Here is a 22,706-nt window from a genome sequence, read left to right on the forward strand (position 1 = left end):
CATTTGAAAAACCCACACTGGGTGACACTGTATAAAAATAACTGGCTGGAATTCTTTAAACATGTGGTAGATGTCATCACAAGGAAACAAGCGAAACCAAAGAAAGGCTGAGGAACTGTTCCAGACTGAGGAAACCAGACAAGATAACTAAAGCCAGAATGTGATCCTGCTCTGGATTATGCACTGGGGACAGCTGCATTAGGCAAGAGCACCGGGATAAGTGGATAAAGGTGGAATATGGAAAGGAGATAAGAGAAATATATGCATGCTAAATTTTCTGAATTTGATTATTATACTGGGATTACAGAAGTTATCACTGTATCAGAGTTATCATTGTTCTTAGAAAATACATACTGAAGTCTTAGGGAGTAAAAGGGAATGATATATGCAATCTACTATTAAATAGTTTTTTAAAAACATGAAAAACTAATCAATGAACACTACATCAAAAGCTAATGATGTACTATGTGTTGGCTAACTGAACATAATAATAAAAAAACTAAAAACAAATAAAAACAAAAAAATAAAAACATGAAAAACTGAAGGTGTGTGTATAGAGAGAGAAAGAAAAGCAAATGTGCAAACTGTGTAAAAATTGGTGATTTTAGATAAAACATATATTGATGTTCTTTCTACAAATTTTCAAAATTAAATTATTGTTTTTTAAAATTTAAAAATTATAAGAGAAACTGTGTGGGAAATAAAAAGACAAAATCTACCTGTAAGTCAAATTCTATCCATGAGCTTCAAGTTTGTGACCTCCGATTTCAAGTATCATCTGACTTCTCTGAAACAATTAAGGAAATAGTTAAACAAAACCCCCACCTAATTGCAGTAAAACTGAAATCAATGAAAATAAAAGACTGTTAAGCCTTCTACCTCATGGCTGATTCTATGTTATAATCCTGAACATGACTTCTTCCTAAAAATTAACTTTAAAAAAGATGGAGGAGGTAAATTTCAAAACAAGAAAGTAGTGTTGTAAGAATTTCAGCCTACAGTCAGAGACTTGAAGATTGTCGAGGGCCTTGGGAGTCGGACTATCTGCCTGCCCAGCTCCTTTTCTCTTATCACAGAATAGAAATACTGTTGTCGGGTGGTTTGGAGAGCAAGAGGACGGTTTTCCAGATAACAAGCTTTCACCTTAAATGCTTTTAAAAATGATTTTTTTTCCTAAAAAACACTTCTGTCATTAGGGTACGCTTTTACATATCTTCTTTTCATCGTGCTTCAACTAACGTTATTTGGGGTTTATCTGTCAGTGCCATCAACATAGGACTTATTTATGTTCAATTTGCTGATGGAATATTGTGGCGTTTTTTAAGATTTTATTTATTTATTTGACAGAGAGAGAGGGTACAAACAGGGGGAGGAGCAGGCAGAGGGAGAGGGAGAAGCAGGCTCCCCACCAAGCAAGAAACCTGATGCAGGGCTCGATCCCAGGACCCCAGGATCATGACCTGAGCAGAAGGCAGACACTTAACCAACGGAGCCACCCAGGTGCCCCGCACAGAATCCTGATCAGGCTCCTTGCTCAGCGGGGAGCCTGCTTCTCCCTCTGCCTGCCACTCCCCCTGCTTGTGCTCTCTTTCTCTCTCTCTGTCAAATAAATATAAAATCTATAAAAAAAATAAGATATCCATTTACTGTTCCACCAAGAGGTAAATTTTTTAAAAACACATAAAAATATACATTTAAAAAGAAAGAGACAAAAAGTAAACGATAAATGGGACCCTAATACTCCTTGCTCACACTACTTTGGATAACACATTTTGTAGAAAAAGTCTAAATTCTTACATGTATCATTTGAGGACAGTCACCCTCCGCTTCCCTCCCCACTGCTCTCCTCACGCCCTCTACACTCCTGCCACCTGGGAGTACTCTCCATTCTCTGAACACGTCATGCACTGTCACACCTCCTTGCCTTAGCTCCGCTTTCCCCTTGTTTTTCTAGTCAGGCGGAAAACAACCATTACACATATGCCACCTAGTCTTTAAGACCTTGACCCGAGGTCACATCCCTTGTGAAGCCTTTCTTCTGCATTCTAGGTTTATTTCCTGCCTCATAGTACAATACGATCATCGCACAGTGCACTGCACCAAAACAATGTGTATAAATTGTGTTATGCCCACGAATTACAGGAGTCTGTAAACGCCTTCACAAAATGTCAGTGTCTTCTTTTTATCTTTGCCTGATTTCCAGCACCTTGTGCGTGGAAGGGCTCAATAAAAGCTTATCGAATTTAATTTCTTTTTTTTATACATTACATCATTAGTTTTTTTAATTTTATTTAATTATGTTATGTTAATCACCATACATTACATCATTAGTTTTTGATGTAGTGTTCTGTGATTCATTGTTTGCGTATAACACCCAGTACTCCATTCAATACATGCTCTCCTTAATACCCATCACCAGGCTAACCCATCCCCCCAACCCCCTCCCCTCTAGAACCCTCAGTTTGTTTCTCAGAGTCCATAGTCTCTCAGGGTTCGTCTAGGGAAGTTTTATCCTAGAGTTCAATTCTTCCTTTCAAACGACCCTGTTTTCCAGTACAGCTGTGAAGGCCATGATCCACTGCAACGAGGATTAGAAGTAAGACTAGTCCTCAGGCATCTCACATATATAGAAGACTATGTATTACTGACAGTAACAGTCATGATGAAACTCTAAGTCTTGATGTCTTCTTTCAGTCACAAAGTGTTGTTCAAAGAATCTATTCCTATGAGGTATGAAATAAAATAAAATGAATAAAACTAATGATTTAATTGTTGACTCTGCCAGCTTCATTTAATATTTAACTGGACCAAACTAATAATAACACATTCCAGGAATAAAGTATGACCATTGCTCTATTTTTTTCCTTAGCCATTTTCGGCTTCTCTGGCTCACAGTGAGTGTGGCAGAGCATCTCATGGAGCTGTGCACTGTGCGGAGACCAGATGAACCCAGGAAGAGGGTGGTGAGTCAGGATCGTGGAGTTCCTGGTTCACACAGACAGCTGCACAGCCTGGAGGGTGTAGGAAGCCAAGAAAGCCCCGTCTGGAGTCAATGAATGACGTGACAGCAAAACTCACACAAAGAAGGAGGTGTTGCTTCTGTGGCTAGGACTTACGACCTTCTCTGTGTAAAAATAGTTATGGGTTCCTCCATTTGTTTGTTGTTTAACTGAGTGCTCAGCTAATGATAAAAATAAGATTGATACTTTTAGAGCAATGGGAGGTCCTAGACCAGGGGATTTTAACCATTTGTTTGCCAAGAATTCTTTTGAGAAGTTGAAGAAAGGAGCTATGAATAATTTATGAAGATGTGTCCTATGCCTGGGAAAAACCTCTATCAGGTTAAAAGGTTCTGGAGCCTTCTTTCTCTCCTATGGTTCCATGATTCGTGTCTGCAATTCATTATTTCTGTGTTGTGCTTTTTCAAAATCAGGGCAGTCATTGGTGTGGTTCTTGAACAACTTCTTAAAACTCTAAACATTCATGTAAGGTCTCCAGATGCATTTTGGCAGAAATATCAATGGCCAAGAATCAAGCCAAACTTCCTGGAAGTTTTAGCAAATTTTTTTTTGCATAAATAAACAAAACATCTTGAATAACATAGTTTATAAGTTCCAAAATACACATTTTCCTAATAAAATGAAGACTGCACAAATAAGGTTTTAATATATACTAGAATTAAGTCAACTCTTTCCATGTTAAACCTGGGCCCTCCTAAGTCACCAGTTGTCAGTAAAATAATCACACAGATTCTTAATTATATGGCCAGTATCGAAAGCTCATAGGACTATTCTAATGTATTTGAATCAATATGTATTACTTGCTTTACTAAACCTAGACCAACAGAAAGACATTTATGAAGGATTCCATGTTATATGAAATTCTCCTATGCAATCATGCATTCACTTATTACTATATTTTCCTAAAAAAGAAAAGAAAGCAGGCCACAAAATTCATTAAAATGATTAACATTTCTCAGAATTCAGCCAAGGGTGATATAAATAAGGAAGGAATAATTTTCAAACCTTGGCCTTTAACCTCAAAATAGATTGGGAGATCTATAAAATCTGAAGCCTATGTATGATTCTGATTATTCCTTTTTTCTAGAGTAGACATTTTAAAGTATTAGCTTTTAAATCATCCATTCCACTTTTTAAAAACTCAGTTTAGCATGTCCTTATAAAGCAAAGGAAATATTTCAGAATATTTTAGCCTGCTTTCAACAAGATCTGATTTAGATAGGTACTCTAAGAGCAGGAGAGGAAGAAAAAAAAGAAAAGCATTCTAAGATATATAACTGACTTCTCCCACAACTTTAAATATGGAGAAAATTGAACATCTCCTCCAATTTTCTATCTCCGTGTCTCTTCCGTGCTGCACTGAAGGCTTTATAAACACAAGGCTGGAGTGTGGTCAGCCAAGGTTTCAAATGGCAGGGTATTTCTTACTCTGTTTTTTGTTGGGACTTTGAGCTTATCTCTATTGCTTATCCCAAATCAAGCTCCTGTTGCCCCAACAGCTACTCCACTTTGGGAACTGAGGATAGCAATAACACTCTGTTGACCGGAGAGAGACCAGGACCAGAGGGGTGGTGGCGTGGGAATGGGAGAGAGGCTAAAATGCAGAAAGCAGGCCGAATGACAGAGGATGGGGGGAGGCAACAGACATCCTGTCCCAGAGAACTTTGGGGACTGCCCTATGAACTCAGGGTTCAGTGGGAAACTGTATATTTAGCCACTGTTCCCACATAAGGGTGTAAAAATTGAATCATAATAAATGGCTACTTCTTAATAAAGCTATTTTATTAAAATGTCTTACATAGTAATACCTCCTTAATCATTTAAATTGCCCAGAACTAGAGGTGCAGACACGCAGGTTTGGAAAACTTAACTCTAGCTATCAGATGGAAACAAGAAGATATATTCTGCCATCTGTAATTCGTAGGGGAAAACGAGCTGATCCAAAGAAAAACCTATCTACACAACTTGACTGGAATCTAAGAAGTAAGCCTGTGATGTTTATCTAGTCATGGCCCTAACATTTCACAATTACATAGTGAACATGGTGATATGTCCTTAGGATATTCTTAACTCTCTCTTCCTCCATCTCCACATCCACTTGGTCACCAAGATTTATCCAGCTGAAATGACTCTTGAGTAATGCCCCTCTTCCACCATCCAAGTCGCTGCTTTACCTCTTCCAGATGGTCTACACAAGGCTACCCAGGGCAGCATTCCAACAAGCACGTGGCGAATCCACTCTCTTTTGCACACAGGACAAAGCCCAGCTCCTTGGCACGGTCTGCAGGGCCCTGTGCAGTCGGGCATCATTTTACCACCGTCTAACTTCATTGCCGCCAAGCCTGCTCTCTACCCTATGCACAGGGGATTCCTTGTGTTTCCTCTAATCCCTCTCAGGCTTCTATCTTTTACATAGACTCTTCCCTCTCCCCAGAAAGACATTTCTTCAGTCTTCCCCTGGTGAGCTCCTCTTAATCTTTCAACACCAATTCAAATGTCATCTTGTCTGTAAAACTTTCTTTGACCGACACACCCCCATCCTCACTCCCACAGGGAAAGTGAGTGTACCCCCTTACTGCAGAGGGTTTCCTGCAGCATTTTGCTCATATCCCTATTAAGGTATTTATCACATTCTTCTGTCATGGTAGTGCACAAAGACCAACTTCAAAGTTGACTCTGTCACAAATTGCTGTGTGACTTCGTTGAAACCACTGTACCTCCTTGTACTTAATTTCTTCATCTATAAAATGGGAATAAACACAGCTACCAAACAGAGTTGTTGTAACAGTTCAAGAATGCATTAAAGCATCAACACAACTCCTGGCTGCAGTAAAAATTTAACAAAGAGAGCTAAAATAATTAAAACTAATAACAATTATTACTGCATTAATTATGTATGTAAATATCTATATAAGGCTTATTAAAATTCTGAGGGTAAGAATTGTCTTTTTATACAATCTTCATCACACATATACATAAATTCAGTTGTTTGGTTTATCTCCTACATAACTAAATGGATTTTCTCTTTTCTGATGTGACCCCAGTTGTAAGACTCCTTCCTAGGTTCTTGTCTCTGGAAAAAACTGCCCAATTTGAAATAGATTTTTCAAAGTCCTGCTAAACCATAAGACACAGGCCCTGATGAGGAGTATAGTTTTCAGTAACTACCGTGATTTGGTGATGGTGTGCTGAGAATACTTACTCTAAATATTTATAATTCCTTTCTAAAAAAACAAATCCTAAAGTGTTTTTGAAGGAGATAGCAATAGGGAGGGGGGAGGGGAGGGTGAATCTTTGAAAGTGCACATGCACAGAATATATACTATCATGGAATATCCCAAATGTTTAAACTATGTTTGTATTGCTCATTCCCAATATTTCCAGATGTCCTAAACCTTCCTTAACTTCCCTAAAGGGATTAAATTAGTACAGCTATATTGAAGACTTGGTGTGAACAGAATTTTAATCATAAACATCCCTTTAGTGTTTTATATTTTAGGTCATATTCAGTCCCCTGAAGAAATATGCCATTTCAGGAACTTTATTTCTAACCTCCTAACATGTCCCCAAATAGTGATTTGTATTTTATAAACAGATGAGTTCAGGTTAAAAATCACACTGATGAAAGCAGAACACAGCGTGTCTTACAGCATGTCTTTCCATTGATTTCTCTGGTGTGGTAGCATTTATTGACATGAAAAGGTCCACTTCCTGCATCATCCAGAATTCTCCAGAAACTTTTAAATTATATATATTAATGATATTTAATTGTATGTGTATTATATTATATGTTTAATTATATATACTTAAAATATGTTCTATTTTATTATATACATATATTTTAATTCTCCATATATTTAAAAAAGTGTGTGTATTTTTAAAATATATATAGTGCTGTATATATATTTTACATATTTTTAATAGTTTTATATATTTTTATATATTTTATATATAGTGCCGTATATATGTGCATCTATTATATGCCATATATTATATATACACACACGCTTTTTAAAATATATATAGTTCTGTATATATATTTTTTATATATATACTATATATATATAGTGCCATACACACACACACCTTTATATATATATAAGTATATATATGTAATTATATTTACATATATACATATACATTTTATATATGTATATATAATATATAAATATATATTACAAACATATTTACATATATATTTACAAATATATATATTTACATATATAAAAATCATATATATATATATATATAGTACAAGACAGTTAATATATATTAGCTATTATTCCGCATCTGCTTTCCCTTCTTTCTGCTCATATTTTGTTCATTCTTCCTAAGAACATCCTACCTACCAGTCCTCACGTGGTCACCGTGTAGTTATGATCTCTGCTGCAACTAGTGTTGTTAACAGCTAATCCTGTTATGTCAGATATGCAGTGTGTCATTAATTCTAAGATGCACACTTTTTTCAAATTTTAACATCTCTCAAGTCAGCATGCATTTAATCAATGACATACTGCCAATATAATTTGACTTTGCTTTTCTTTTTTAGTGGCACAGACAAGAAATAGTGTATATCATAATCTATAGCATCTTATGGTCAATGAAAATTAAACTTGCTGGTATTTGAAATGCCATCTTATTCACAGGCCATATCCTGTCTGTATATTTTACTTCCCCAACTTGTATATGGCATTATATTTTTATATTACTGTACCCCTAACCACTAGAATGTTATTAATTATGTTTCAGAAATTCATCAAGAATTTGATTAAAAATTAATGATACACCCAAGGAACCATGAGATTCTAGATTTCTGAAGAAACATTCGATTTTATTTAATTGTACAGTAGCATAATATATTTATTGAGGTAGAGATATGGATATATTTTAAAATGATTTAATATATTTGAAAAGATTTTCAGCAGGGATTAAGTTAAAAGAATTCATCTTTTCTTTATCACGAAGATACAACCAGATGTTTTTCTTTTTCTTATGCTTTCTCTGACTTTTCCTCTATCTTAAAGATAATAGGAATCTCGGAGAGGGCTTGGAACATTCCATCTTTTTCTGTGCAGGACTTTACTGAGACTGCTAAGTGAAAATAAGATAAACTTTTAAAAACTAGTCTTCCGTCTTCTCTGCAGTTCACATTTTAGTGTTTCTAGTCATTGTGAGAATTCATTCCAAGGTAAAAGTATTGATGTTCATTGAGTTTATAGAACTGCCTAAACTGCCTGTCCCTTAATCAAATAAAGTCCACAATTAACATATAAGACAGAGGTAACATTAGACAGTCATATTCCAAAGGTCTAGGCAATAGTGGCTCACTTTTAAAAATCTCCACTTTAATGTATATCAAATAAATTATGGAACCAGAAATGAATTTTCTTTTTTTTTTTTTAAAGATTTTATTTATTTATTTCAGAGAGAGAGAGAATGAGAGATAGAAAGCACGAGAGGGAAGAGGGTCAGAGGGAGAAGCAGACTCCCCGCCGAGCAGGGAGCCCGATGTGGGACTCGATCCCGGGACTCCAGGACCATGACCCGAGCCGAAGGCAGTCGCTCAACCAACTGAGCCACCCAGGCGCCCCCAGAAATGAATTTTCAAGCTTGCACTGAGCTGTATTTCTCTTGTGCTCACTCCCGGCTGCCTCTCGCCTGCCCTCAAAGGGCACTGGGGTTTACCTCTCTTCTTGGTCAGATAAGATTCATTGTATAAACAAGTGCTAACCACTGGCTACATGTGGATACTTCGCCAGGTCAGCGAAGATGCAAAAATAAATTGTTTTCAGAGGACCTACAGGTTAATACAGACATACAAGACATGAGACCCCAGCTACCTCTTGAGAATGTCACCACTGTTTGGGAGCAATGACACTGGCAATTTTCCTCCCTATCAGCACAAACGCTTATATTGAATCTATGGTGAAGGAGACATGGCAGAAAACAGTATTTCATCCCCCTTGCCTTCCCTAGATGTCAGAGGCCTAAAAATAGCATAAGTATCTTTAAAGGAACTAGTGCCAGAGGAAATAAAGATATTTAAAAAATCGATATCCAGGGCACCTGGGTGGCTCAGTCGTTAAGTGTCTGCCTTCAGCTCAGGTCATGATCCCAGGTTGCTGGAATCGAGCCCCGCATCAGGCTCGCTGCTCGGAGGGAAGCCTGCTTCTCCCTCTCCCACTCCCCTGCTTGTGTTCCCTCTCTTGCTGTGTCTCTCTCTGTCAAATAAATAAATAAAACCTTAAAAAAAATTGATATCCAGGGGCACCTGGTTGGCTCAGTCGGTTAGGCGTCTGTCTTTGGCTCAGGTCATAATCCCTGAGTCCTGGGATCGAGCCCTGCATCGGGCTCCCAGCTCAGCGGGGAGCCTGCTTCTCCCTCTGACCCTCTCCCCCCTCATGTTGTTTCTCACTCTCTCCCTCTCAAATAAATAAAATCTTTTTTTAAAAAAATCGATACCCATTTGTCATAGAGAGAACAAGTTTCTACGGTTCAAAAACATGCATTTTCTGAGCTCAGAAAAATGAGGCTCCAGGCATTGAGATTCTAAGAAAAAGAACCCATTTCGGAGCTCTGAGAAACGTGTTAGAAGAGTTGCAATCTGCTCTCCCCTTTGAGTCCTCACAGGGGTGCCGGAGGAGTAGGTGTGTTCTTTGGCCAGAAGCCCATGCAAGGCCATGTCACAGCTTCACTCTGGCTGGGCAGGATCGAACTGCTCTCTCTGTGCAGATGTAGGACTGCTCAGACCAGTGGCAACACAGACACCTTCTAGATAGCTGGGACTGACAATAATGCAGAGTCTGTGAAGACACACATTTTGTGTGTGTGTAAAGTTTAGTTACAGTACAGACTAACACAAAAAGGAAATACAGCTTGGAGGTCATAAATCATTTTAGAATGAGAACTAATTATTCAAATAATCTTATTTTGCTTTGAAATTTACCTATGTAGTAATCAGGTCAAATGAACATTAGCTACAAAAATGTACGGTCAAATAAATTTATCACAGAATTTGGAAAGAGAGGTCCTACAAAATTCGGACTGCCAAGTTGTCTTATTAAATGATAAGAGAATGTTAGGTAAAAACAGGTAGATAAAGATAGTGGTCATTTTAGGATTATGATGAAGTTAAGTCCAGCCCATCTACCATTCAACATATATTAGCTGGAGTAGTTCTACTGGGTAAAGAAAATAAACCAAATTGGGTGTGAACTACCTAAATTATGATTTTACTTTAAAAATTTCTCTTTTAAAAAATTCCACTCTGGAAAACAGTATGGACTTTCCTCAAAAAGTTGAAAATTGAGCTACCCTATGGCCCAGCAATTGCACTACTGGGTATTTACCCCAAAGATACAAATGTAGTGATCCGAAGGGGCATGTGCACCCCAATGTTTATAGAAACAATGTCCACAATAGCCAAACTATGGAAAGAGCCAAAATGTCCATCAACAGATGAATGGATAAAGAAGATGTGATGTGTATACACACACACACACACACACACACACACACACACACACACACACACACACACAATGGAATATTAGGCAGCCATCAAAAAACACAAAATCTTGTCATTTGCAAAGACGTGGATGGAATTAGAGGGTATTATGCTGAAAGAAATAAGTCAATCAGAGAAAGACATGTATCATATGATCTCACTGATATGAAGAATTCTTAATCTCAGGAAACAAACTGAGGGTTGCTGGAGTAGAAGGGGAGGGTATGTGTTATGGTGAACACTGTGAATTGTGTCAGACTGTTGAATTACAGACCTGTACCTCTGAAACAAATAATATATGTTAAAAAGAAAAAAAGATAGTAGGAAGGGAAAAATGAAGGGGGTCAGTCGGAGGGGGAGACGAAACATGAGAGACTATGGACTCTGAAAAACAAACTGAGGGTTCTAGAGGGGAGAGGGTGGGGGGATGGGTTAGCCTGGTGATGGGTATTAAAGAGGGCACGTATTGAATGGAGCACTGGGTGTTATACACAAACAATGAATCATGGAACACTACATCAAAAACTAATGATGCAATGTATGGTGATTAACATAACATAATAAAATAAAATAAAATAAAATTCATGTAACTATCCACACAGCTGCACTAACAAAATCATATGGCTTCCTAGGTGCAAACATAGTTTAAGTCTTATCAAACTGTGCACCTTGGGCACCTGGGTGGCTCAGTTGGTTAAGCGACTGCCTTCGGCTCAGGTCATGATCCTGGAGTCCCGGGATCAAGTCCCACATCGGGCTCCCTGCTCAGCAGGGAGTCTGCTTCTCCTTCTGACCCTCTTCCCTCTCGTGCTCTCTATCTCTCATTCTCTCTCTCTCAAATAAATAAATAAAATCTTAAAAAAAAAAACATGTGCACCTTATAGTATGTCAACTAAACCTCAGTAAATCTGCAAAAAAATCACAATGTAGGTATTTATGAAGTTATATTAATATACAAGACAACACAGTGGGCACGGAGGATTATTTAGGGAAGGAGTAGTGTTTCAGAGAGAGATTGGTATTAGTGCTTTAATCAAATCTTTAAAACCATTTATTCTGATATCTTTTTGTTCAGAAGTAGGACTTATCAAAGCAGGTGTGATGAAAGGAAATAATACTAAATGATTAGTGTGAGCTCCCCAAGCTGTGTGTGAAACTCCATTACTGTGTGAGCTGTGCTATTCACAGCAAGGTAGCCAGGAATCACTCTAATGAAGCCCAGAAGGACCCAAAACCCCCACCCTGATTTAGACCCATGGGTGCTGCCCCACAACCTCCACCAAAGCCCATGTCAGGAGCTGAGTCCTTAAGGACTGAAGAAAATTGTCCGCTGAAAAAAATAAAATAAAATGAAATGAAAATTATGCTTCAGAAAAAACTTAGAAATAATTGTAAGGTTGATGAATAAAGGCAATAAAAGTATAGCTGTTATTGTTGTAAATCATAAATTTACTAAATTTATTAAAAACATAAAAACTATGTTTGCACCTATGAAAATATTGCAAAATAGTGATAAACATGGGTGGAAAATACTAGGCAGAAATCAAAGACTATAGACTATAGAAGAAATCTTCCTACAAAAAACAGATATAACAAATAATAAGCGTGATAGTTTATTTAAACCTTACCATACTTAATCCCAGCCTCCATATACGTTGATTATTTTATAGTTATGGGAGGAAAAATTTCTCCTAAATTATAGACACTTAATTTGTTACCTTCACTAACTTTCTGTTGAAGAGATTAAATAAGCTTGTAGACTGCCTCTCTTCTGAATTAATTTCCACAAGTTCTTTTAGATAAACTCAGGAAGAACAGACCAGGAAAAAGTATGTACCACTTAAGCGCCATTTTAACAGGAAAAGACATTAGGTTTAAAAGAGTCATCTTTTTTTTTTTTAATTTTATTATGTTATGTTAATCACCATACATTACATCATTAGCTCTTGATTAGTGTTCCATGATTCATTGCTTGCGTATCACACCCAGGGCTCCATGCAGAATGTGCCCTCTTTAATACCCATCACCAGGCTAACCCATCCCCTCAACCCTCTCCCCTCTAGAACCCTCAGTTTGGTTCTCAGAGTCCATCGTCTCTCATGGTTCATCTCCCCCTCTGATTTCCCCCCCTACTAGTGCTCTCCACCCTTGTGAAATTTTAAATATCATAAACCAAAGCCTAGGTCATCCAGTGTAACTAAGGGAGGGATATATATGTAATCAGTTAATAAGTCTGTTCAAAGTTTTGGATTGATTAGGAGATGAAAATAAAGCACGAAAAAGAATGAGGGTACCAAGAGGGAAAAAAAATCCTACTTACTTTTGATTTTATGCACATAGACACATATAAAAATAAAAATTACAGGATGTGATTTGAAATACAAAAAAAAAAAAGCATGAAAATGTGTATTTTGTTCTAAACAGTTCGCAAAGACCTTCAAGGTGTGGCCACATCTTGTCAAACTGTGTGAAGGCACCGTGAGACAGGTTTGCTGAGGGTAGTTCAGTGGATACTAAGTGATAAAGCAATTGGCAATGCCAGGACTTAATGGCCTTCAGTCAGTGGCAAATTCACTGGTCTTCTGGTACATTTAGGACTGTAAAGTTATGTAAAGGGAGAATCTTTCAGGAGGCAAAAAATATAGATTTGTTCCTTAAATAGTCATAGTCCAAGAAGATCAATATCACACAATTAGAACTTTTAATTGCAAATTCTTTTAGTCTATAAAAGTGGTTGGGAGTACAGATGGTTTTGTAAAAAATGAATATCACACTATTTAATCCCTGCATATGTATCGATGGAAGAATTAGAGTCTACGACAGTATTATGTGACTAAAACATTAACTTAGAAATTTTTTTAAAAAACTTTATTTATTTATTTGACAGAGAGAGACACAGCGAGAGAAGGAACACAAGCAGGGGGAGTGGGGAGGGAGAAGCAGGCTTCCCGCCGAGCAGGGAGCCCGGATGCGGGGCTCGATCCCAGGACCCTGGGACCATGACCTGAGCCGAAGGCAGACGTTCAACGACTGAGGCACCCAGGCGCCCCTAACTTAGAAATGTTATAGCTTGCTGTTTTCATGAAATGTGTTCCCTTCCTCCCCATTGCCACCAAATTGCACTTTTCCTTGAGTAGCATGTATGGGCAAAGTAGCACGGACACAACACACATATAATAAATGTCTAAATGATTCTGGATAATGACTAGTCTTAGAAAAATAGAGCAATCATATTCCTTGAGGAATCAGTTTTTAACGTGGCTTCATCTTGGTGACTATTAATAATAATAAAATAATCCATTTCTACCCCATTCAGGGTGGTAGATTATCCCAGCTTTTGTTGTCTTTCCTCATAACCTTGGTAAATTGATTCTTTCACAGGAGGAAATGTGAGATGAAATTCAAGCCAGGTGATTTTTCACCCTAAGATGTAACTTGGTGGAAAACCAACACTGAATTAATAAGAGTATCAAGCAATTTTTATCTGTAGAATCAGTAAGTTGGAGCGAAGCAAGCACTACATCTGGGGAGTACAACCCTACTTAATCCACATTTCCCCTCTCTTGCCTAGTAATTGTGCAAGCTCAGGCAATTTGTTCAATTTTGCTAAGTATCCTTTTTTTTTTTCCAATCTGTATACTATGGAGAATAATGTCTACTATAAAATTTTTGTGAAATTAAGGTAGATAATATTTTAAAGCACAATTCATGGCACATAATAGGAACACAATAAATGGAAGGTATTTCTATCACTGTTATTATTTCGAAGCTTACTATGATATCCCCCTTTATAGTTCTCCCTGGTAATTGAAAGCTGCTTCATGAACAAATCTACACAGCACTCACAGTTGGGTTTGTATGAGAAGCAAGTGAGTTTGCAAGTGTATGTAATGAGTAAGAGAATAAGACTCTTTCCCAACTTGTCCCAGAAGCAGAGCCAGATACCTAAGCACAGATGTCAACCTTGAGAAAGAATGACAACCGGAACTGCTGTACTGAGAGATTATAATCTACACGAGGTAGATAGAACTAAAAGGAATATTCGAAGGTCTACCAATCTTCCCCACCCCCCACCATCATCATCCACAACCCCTCCCTAGAAAAGAATAGTAGGAAAAATTCTTCTTAAAATGGGAATTCATTCAATATTACATTCCAAGCTTTCCAGAAAGAAGTTCAAAACATATACCATCTGTCCTCCCACCTCCCTGCTGCCAGTCCGCAGGAAACAATAATCTACTTTCTGTCACTGTAATTGAGTTTCAATTTTCTGGAGTTTTATATAAATGGTGTTATAGTATGCACTTTTTGGGGGGGTGAAGAGAGAGCCTACCCAAGGTCCTTCCTCAACTGCTGCTGGAGGCTGGAAGTTCCACTTTCGATACATTGTCCCCTCACAGTGGTTCCCAACCTTGCTTATGCTACAAGGCCCTGTGAAAACCTGATAAATTCTGGGAGCCACTTTCTGAGAAAATACACACACGTGCACACACACACCCTGGTATAACACGCCAACAAAATATTGCATAGAATTTCAGGGCATTCAGAGGAAAGAATTTGCTTTATCTTATAGCTTTTATAGACATAAAATATGATCAAACTGAAAATCTCCCTCTATCACATCAAAGCTGGAAAGACAAGAGGAACTGGAAGCTTAGCAGAGCTGTGCATTCATATTTTCGCTGTTGACCAGAAAGAGTTTCATTGCTCAGTGGATATTTTTTTCTCTTCTTTTTAAGGAAGCACGACACATGATGGAACGAACTTTCTTTATTGTTTAATAGAAAGGTTGTCTTTTAAAAAAATCTGTGATTAGCTTATCGTGTGTGTTTTTGAGGGGGAGGGATACTATATCGATGTGATATTAATGTGTACATATATATTTATATATGTGAAATATATATGTAATATTAAATATATAAATTATAATTTATGAATATAAAATATAAAGCCACACTTGATCACTTGCACACATATATTCTCTTGGAAAATGATATCTAAATCTGTATGCAAAACCACCCATCAGATTAAAGCTCTATTTGGTATGTCTCAAAATATTTCATTTTGTGCCTAGATGATAACTTTTTTTCTCTCTTCCCTTCAGCAGTAAATGCTGCAATATTGTTTATCAAAGGAACAAATATAAAAGAAAGACATTGCTTTGAAGTGAAGACAGATAGATCCCCTAGCAAACTACAGCGTGAGGTGCAATTTCCTAATGTTTCCATTCCTAAAAAAGGAAATGAAAGAGACTCAACTCTTGAGAAAACTTTACTGCCAGCTTTGATCTCAGTTATAAAAAGTTATTAACGGAAACTGCATGTTTACATTTAGGATTCAAGAGGGAATATACTATGGAGTGTTTAATAAAAAGTTGAGTAAAAAGAAATGGATGGCTTTGTATTATTGATTGGAAAAACTTACCTCTTTTTTTTTTTTTTTAAAGCAGTTGAAAAAATTGTTAAGATTGATATGTCACAGGAGTTGAAACAAAAAGTAACTAGTCCTGGAGGCCTGGGAGGTAAACAATATGGCAGAGCCCTCACCTGGGAAGCCGGATTCTGGCTTTCATCTTTACCTCTCTGCCACTACTAGTGATACAAGCTTGAGCAAATTCCTTTAATCTATCGGGGCTCCAACTTGCCTATTCATAAAATACATGGGATGAGCTAGATCATCTCTGAGATACTTCCTGTCTACAACGACCTATTTCTTAGTCCCTGTTAACTAAGCCATACCCACACTCCAGCAAATGTAAGCAAAATCTTAGCCTTGATGGAAATAGTTTTTTTTTAAATAAATGAATAATAAGAATTAAATAGTAACCATAGGTCTGTTCATTTAATGAACATTATTGGGATTCAGCATATAAAAGGCACACATACAAAAAAAAGGCATAAAAGATAATTGAGAAGGAAGAATTTTCTCACTCTGTGACACAAGGTTATTTAATGCCCTGTCTATGAATCATGAATAATCTTTCCACACAAAGTAGGGGTAAAAACAGAATGGAAATAAAGTATCTTTTACTGCTATCATACAAAGTAAAAAAACATTCATTTATTCCACAAGACTAACAAAGTCTTCCTTTTTACACAGCATTTACTCTTGCTTCTGCATTAAATACCTCAAGAAGATTTAAAAACATAAAAACAAAATCAAAAATTTTTGTCTTTGATGAAAATTTAATGATTTGTTTTTGGAAAGAAAGCAACCACACAAAGAATAGAGAATAAAACAATCGTTTGTTGAAGTGTCAAGTAACATAGGCATAGCTGCCCTTTGTCCTTCTTTTATTTTTTTTTAAAGATTTTATTTTTAAGTAGTCTCTACACCCAATGTGGGGCTCAAACTTACAACCCCGAGGTCAAGAGTCGAACCCTCTACCAACTAAGCCAGCCAGGCACCCTGCCAGAATTATTTATTGGGGCACCTGGGTGACTCAGTCAGGTAAGCATCTGACTCTTGATCTCAGCTCAGGTCTTGATCTCAGGGTCATGAATTCAAGCCCCGCTTTGGGCTCCACACCCAGTTTGGAGCCTACTTAAAAAAAAAAAAAAATCATTTATTGAGCATCTACTATGGGCCAGGCATGGTGTTAAATGCTTTACAAACATTATCTCATTTAACCTTCTTACCAATCCAGTAAGGTGGGTACATTGCTATTCCCATTTCTGAATGAGGAAACTGAGGGTCAGAGAAGAAAATAAGCAAGCCCAGGATGGCACAACAATAATGGAGGATCAGGACTCAAACCAACCGCACCTCAATTCTCTGCATTCTTTATTGGATAAGGAATAAAGGAGTCTAAAGAGGGGAGCTGTTTCAGAATCCCCAACATTTAGTGCAGTTTTAACCCCTGTCAGCTGCCAGAATTGTCAGAACTCCTCTGGAGCTCAAATTCTGCAGGTGAATTTCTTGTGAGTGTGGCTCAGTGCAGTGTCCAGTGCTGGGAGGGTTATGACAGAGGATTGTGTAAATATCCTTTAAGCTGCCTTATCTGGCCCACAGGCTCTGGAATTAGCCCAGGCGCTTGGTTTTATTTTTATTTTTTTTAAATATTTTTTTATTTTTTATTTTTTCATTTTTATTGTTATGTTAATCACCATATATCATTAGTTCTTGATATACTGTTCCATGATTCATTGTTTGTGCATAACACCCAGTGCTCCACGCAGAATGTGCCCTCCTTAATACCCATCACCAGGCTAACCCATCCCCCCACCCTCCTCCCCTCTAGAACCCTCAGTTTATTTTTCAGAGTCCATCGTCTCTCATGGTTCGTCTGCCCCTCCGACTTACTCCCCTTCATTCTTTCCCTCCTGCTATCTTCTTCTTTTTCTTTTTTCTTAACATATCTTGATTTATTTGTTTCAGAAGTACAGATCTGTGATTCAACAGTCTTGCACAATTCACAGCCCTCACCATAGCACATACCCTCCCCAATGTCTATCACCCAGCCACCGCATCCCTCCCACCCCCCACCACTCCAGCAACCTTCAGTTTGCTTCCTGAGATTAAGAATTCCTCATATCAGTGAGGTCATATGATACATGTCTTTCTCTGATTGACTTATTTCACTCAGCATAACACCCTCCAGTTCCATCCACGTCGTTGCAAATGGCAAGATCTCATTCCTTTTGATGGCTGCATAATATTCCATTGTGTATATATACCACCTCTTCTTTATCCATTCATCTGTCGATGGACATCTTGGTTCTTTCCACAGTTTGGCTATTGTGGACATTGCTGCTATAAACATTGGGGTGCACATACCCCTTCAGATCTCTACATTTGTATCTTTGTGGTAAATACCCAGTAGTGCAATTGCTGGATCGTATGGTAGCTCTATTTTCAACTGTTTGAGGAACCTCCATACTGTTTTCCAGAGTGGCTGCACCAGCTTGCATTCCCACCAACAGTGTAGGAGGGTTCCCCTTTCTCCACATCCCCACCAGCATCTGTCGTTTCCTGACTTGTTAGTTTTAGCCATTCTGACTGGTGTGAGGTGGTATCTCATGCAGGTTTTGATTTGGATTTCCCTGATGCCGAGCGATGTTGAGCACTTTTTCATGTGTCTGTTGGTCATTTGGATGTCTTCTTTGGAAAAATGTCTGTTCATGTCTTCTGCCCATTTCATGATTGGATTATTTGTTCTTTGGGTGTTGAGTTTGATAAGTTCTTTATAGATTTTGGATACTAGCCCTTTATCTGATATGTCATTTGCAAATATTTTCTCCCATTCTGTCAGTTATATTTGGTTTTGTGACTGTTTCTTTTGCTGTACAAAAGGTTTTTATCTGGATCAAGTCCAAAAGTTCATTTTTGCCCTTGCTTCCCTTGCTTTTGGGCGATGTTTCTAGGAAGAGGTTGCTGCGGCTGAGGTCGAAGAGGTTGCTACCTGTGTTCTCCTTTAGGATTCTGATGGACTCCTGTCTCACGTTTAGGTCTTTCAACCATTTGGAGGCTGTTTTTGTGTGTGGTGTAAGGAAATGGTCCAGTTTCATTCTTCTGCATGTGGCTGTCCAATTTTCCCAACACCATTTGTCGAAGAGACTGTCTTTTTCCATTGGACATTCTTTCCTGCTTTGTCGAAGATTAGTTGACCATAGAGTTGAGGGTCCATTTCTGGGCTCTCTATTCTGTTCCATTGATCTATGTGTCTGTTTTTGTGCCCGTACCATACTGTCTTGATGATGACAGCTTTGTAATAGAGCTGGAAGTCCGGAATTGTGATGCCGCCAGCTTTGCTTTTCTTTTTCAGGATTCCTCTGGCTATTCGGGGTCTCTCCTGGTTCCATACAAATTTTAGGATTCTTTGTTCCATTTCTTTGAAAAAAGTGGATGGTATTTTGATGGGGATTGCATTGAACGTGTAGATTGCTCTAGGTAGCATTGACATCTTCACAGTGTTTGTTCTTCCAATCCATGAGCATGGAACGTTTTTCCATTTCTTTGTGTCTTCTTCAATTTCTTTCCTGAGTATTTTATAGTGTTCTGAGTACAGATCCTTTGCCTCTTTGGTTAAATTTATTCCTAGGTATCTTATGGTTTTGGGTGCAATTGTAAATGGGATTGACTCCTTGATTTGTCTCTCTTCTGTCTTGTTGTTGGTGTATAGGAATGCCACTGATTTCTGTGCATTGATTTTATATCCTGCTACTTTACTGAATTCTTGTATGAGTTCCAGCAGTTTTGGGGTGGAGTCTTTTGGGTTGTCCACATACAGTATCCTATCATCTGCAAAGAGTGAGAGTTTGACTTCCTCTTTGCCGATTTGGATGCCTTTGATTTCTTTTTGTTGTCTGATTGCTGTGGCTAGGACTTCTAATGCTATGTTGAATAGCAGTGGTGATAGTGGACATCCCTGCCGCGTTCCTGACCTTAGGGGAAAAGCTCTCAGCTTTTCCCCATTGAGAATGATATTCGCTGTAGGTTTTTCATAGATGGCTTTTATGATATTGAGGTATGTACCCTCTATCCCTATACTCTGAAGAGTTTTGATCAAGAAAGTTGTCAAATGCTTTTTCTGCATCTATTGAGAGGCTCATATGATTCTTGTTCTTTCTTTTGTTAATGTACTCTATCACGTTGATTGATTTGCGGATGTTGAACCAACCTTGCAGCTCAGGGATAAATCCCACTTGGTCATGGTGAATAATCCTTTTAATGTACTGTTGGACCCTATTGGCTAGTATTTTGGTGAGAATTTTTGCATCCATGTTCATCAAGGATATTGGTCTGTAGTTCTCCTTTTTGATGGGGTCTTTGTCTGGTTTTGGGATCAAGGTAATGGTGGCCTCATAAAATGAGTTTGGAAGTTTTCCTTCCATTTCTATTTTTTGGAACAGTTTCAGGAGAATAGGTCTTAATTCTTCTTGAAATGTCTGATAGAATTCCCCTGGGAAGCCATCTGGCCCTGGGCTTTTGTTTGTTGGGAGATTTTGGATGACTGCTTCAATTTCCTTAGTGGTTATAGGTCTGTTCAGGTTTTCTATTTCTTCCTGGTTCAATTTTGGTAGTTGATACATCTCTAGGAACGCACCCATTTCTTCCAGGTTATCTAATTTGCTGGCATAGAGTGACTCATAATATGTTCTTATAATTGTTTGTATTTCTTTGGTGTTGGTTGTGATCTCTCCTCTTTCATTCATGATTTTGTTGATTTGGGTCATTTCTCTTTTCTTTTTGATAAGTCTGGCCAGGGATTTATCAGTCTTGTTAATTCTTTCAAAGAACCAGCTCCTAGTTTCGTTGATCTGTTCTACTGTTCCTTTGGTTTCTATCATTGATTTCTGCTCTGATCTTTATTATTTCTCTTCTCTTGCTGGGTTTAGGCTTTACTTGCTGTTCTTTCTCCAGCTCCTTTAGGTGTAGGGTTAGGTTGTGCATTTGAGACCTTTCTTGTTTCTTGAGAAAGGCTTGTATTGCTATATACTTTCCTCTCAGGACTGCCTTTGCTGTATCCCAAAGATTTTGAACAGTTGTGTTTTCATTTTCATTGGTTTCCATGAATTATTTAAATTCTTCTTTAATTTCCTGGTTGACCCAATCATTCTCTAGTAGGATGCTCTTTAGCCTCCATGTATTTGAGTTCTTTCCGACTTTCCTCTTGTGATTGAGTTCTAGTTTCAAAGCATTGTGGTCTGAAAATGTGCAGGGAATGATCCCAATCTTTTGGTACCGGTTGAGACCTGATTTGTGACCTAGGATGTGATCAATTCTGGAGAATGTTCCATGGGCACTAGAGAAGAATGTGTACTCCGTTGCTTTGGGATGGAATGTTCTGAATATGTCTGTGAAGTCCATTTGGTCCAGTGTGTCATTGAAAGTCTTTATTTCCTTGTTGATCTTTTTGCTTAGATGATCTGTCCATTTCAGTCAGGGGGGTGTTAAAGTCCCCCACTATTATTGTATTGCTGTCAATGTGTTTCTTTCGCTTTGTCATTAATTGCCTTATAAAATTGGGCTGCTCCCATGTTCAGGGCATAGATATTTACAATTGTTAGATCTTTTTGTTGGATAGACCCTTTAAGTAGGATATAGTGTCCTTCCTCATCTCTTATTACAGTCTTTGGTTTAAAATCTAATTTGTCTGATATAAGGATTTCCACCCCAGCTTTCTTTTGGTGTCCATTAGCATGGTAATTTGTTTTCCACCCCCTCACTTTCAATGTGGGGGTTCTTTGGGTCTCAAATGAGTCTCTTGCAGACGGCATATTGATGGGTCTTGTTTTTTAATCCAATCTGATAGCCTGTGTCTTTTCATTGGGGCATTTAGTCCATTTACATTCAGGGTAACTATTGAAAGGTATGAATTTAGTGCCATTGTATTGCCTGTAAGGTGAATGTTACTGTATATTGTCTCTGTTCCTTTCTGCTCTGTGCTGCTTTTAGTCTCTCTCTTTGCTTAGAGGACCCCTTTCAATATTTCTTGGAGGGCTGGTTTCGTGTTTGCAAATTCCTTTAGTTTTTTGTTTGTCCTGGAAGCTTTTTATCTCTCCTTCTATTTTCAATGACAGCGTAGCTGGATATAGTATTCTTGGCTGCATATTTTTCTCCTTTAGTGCTCTGAAGATATCATGCCAGTCCTTTCTGGCCTGCCAGGTCTCTGTGGATAGGTCTGTTGCCAATCTAATGTTTCTACCATTGTAGGTTACATATCTCTTCTCCCGAGCTGCTTTCAGGATTTTCTCTTTGTCTCTGAGACTCATAAGTTTTACTGTTAGATGTCGGGGTGTTGACCTATTTTTATTGATTTTGAGAGGGGTTCTTTGTGCCTCCTGGATTTTGATGCCTGTTTCCTTCCTCACATTAGGGAAGTTCTCTGCTATTATTTGCTCCAATATACCTTCTGCCCCCTCCCTCTTTCTTCTTCTTCTGGGATCCCAATTATTCTAATGTTGTTTCGTCTTATCATATCGCTTATCTCTCGAATTCTGCCCTCGTGATCCTGTAGTTGTTTCTCTCTCTTTTTCTCAGCCTCTTTATTTTCCATCATTTGGTCTTCTATATCACTGATTCTCTCTTCTGCCTCATTTATCCTAGCAGTTAGTGCCCGCATTTTTTATTGCACCTCATTAAAAGCCTTTTTGATTTCGACTTGGTTAGATTTCAGTTCTTTTATTTCTCCAGAAAGGTTTCTCTAATAACTTCCACGCTTTTTGCAAGCCCAGCTA

General features: G+C 38.0%; 1 long non-coding RNA gene across 1 annotated transcript in view; it reads left to right on the forward strand.

The window, feature by feature from the left end:
• Positions 1-5,324, forward strand: part of LOC113939308 — a 43,051-nt gene extending 37,727 nt beyond the window's left edge. Inside the window, exon 3 of the long non-coding RNA XR_003525191.2 lies at positions 2,870-5,324. This is a non-coding gene — a long non-coding RNA (uncharacterized LOC113939308). The remainder of the gene's footprint in view (positions 1-2,869) is intronic.
• The last annotated feature ends 17,382 nt before the right edge of the window (positions 5,325-22,706 follow it).

This window comes from Zalophus californianus, chromosome 4, assembly GCF_009762305.2.
Source record: "Zalophus californianus isolate mZalCal1 chromosome 4, mZalCal1.pri.v2, whole genome shotgun sequence".
Taxonomy (NCBI): Eukaryota; Metazoa; Chordata; class Mammalia; order Carnivora; family Otariidae; genus Zalophus; species Zalophus californianus.